The sequence below is a fragment of the Carlito syrichta genome, unplaced genomic scaffold (genome assembly GCF_000164805.1).
Source record: "Carlito syrichta isolate Samal-C Ts95f unplaced genomic scaffold, Tarsius_syrichta-2.0.1 Scaffold302949, whole genome shotgun sequence".
NCBI classification, from domain to species: Eukaryota; Metazoa; Chordata; class Mammalia; order Primates; family Tarsiidae; genus Carlito; species Carlito syrichta.
Genome location: NW_007247045.1, coordinates 219,914 through 221,340, shown reverse-complemented (window position 1 = coordinate 221,340; position 1,427 = coordinate 219,914).

The following is a 1,427-nucleotide window of genomic DNA, read 5'->3' as shown; positions in this document are numbered from 1 at the left end:
GGGGTGGGGGGCAGCCTCGTGCCCGGCAGCCCCCGTCGGGCCCTGTCTCTGAGCTCCTCGACCGCCCTCCGGAGAATCCCGCTGCGGAGGAACTTCCCGCCCAGCTCCGCCCAGAAGAGCGAGCAGCTGGAAAATTGGAGCAAGCCCTCATCTTGGGTCAGGGAAGAAAATATCCTTTTCCCCCCTTCTCTCTAAAAATATGCTCAGGGCTTTTTTGAGCCTTGATGCAATAAAAACCAGCTGTGGCTCAGAACACCCCCGCAGCCTTTGCTCAGGGAGAAGGAAAACAAAAACAGCCGTTGGAGGCGGGGTCGGCGCCTGTGTCCAGGCGCTGGGCCCTGCCTCCAGCCACCTCCAGCCTGGGACTGTGGCCCCAACAGGCACCAAACAGTCCCTGTTTGTTTGTCCTGGTGTTGGCTCAGGGTACGGCTTTCCCTTCCTCTTTTAATCCTTGGGGCTGGGGATGAGATGGTGACCAGAGAAGGGGCGTGCCTTGGATTCTGCTCCCAAGGATCTCCCCAACTTGTGGGGGAGCAGATGGGCCGACAGAGTACCCAGGGACAGCCTAAGAGAGTCCTCTGGTAGCCCAGAGGAGGGAGGGGCCGTGTCTGATTTGGAGTGCAGGAAGGCTTCCTGGAGCAGGTGACATTTGGATGCCCTTAACAGAAGGAGGCAGGGAAGGGTGTTCTAGGAGGAACCAGTATCAGCGGAGGCCTGGAGAGGGGGATAGTTACTGTGTGGTGACCACGATGGAAGGCAGAGGTGGGGACAAAGGGAGATCAGCTGGGGAAGTGGATCAGGACCCTGGATACTGGCTAAGATGTTCTTTGGGTAATGGGGAGCCACGGAAGGTGCTTGAGTAAAGGAGTGACTTGTCTAGAGCTCGGCTGCTTGGAGGATATTTGGAGGGGGAGGCTGGTTACTTAAGTGAAGTCATGAGCATTGTTGAGGACTCCCTTAAAGAGGGAGCCCCACCTTCTAACTGGGCTTCCTGGTACCCTGGCCCATCCATGGCACAAGCCTCTGGAGCAGAGCTTGGATAGTGCTAGGGATTTGGAGTCAGGAGATGTGGCTTCTAGTTCTGTCTCTGCTGTGGACTCGTGTGCCCTTGAATGGACTATCCTGCCTAGGTCTCTACTTTCCCACCTGCAAAAAGGGCCCATAAGGCCTTTCCCTTTCCCTGGAATATCATAGCTGGAGGGCTTATTGGTGCCCAGGCTCAGCCCTGCTGGACAGAGGGGGAAGCTGGATTCAAAGAGGAGATGAAGCCGGGCTCGGTGGCTCAGCCTGTAATCCCGTGCCTTTGCGAGGCTGAGGTGAGTGGATTGCCTGAACCCGCGGGTTCGAGACCTCATCTCTACAATAAATCAAAATGAGCTGGGCGTGGTAGCGCGCGCCTGTAATTCCAGCTACTCGGAAGGCTGAGG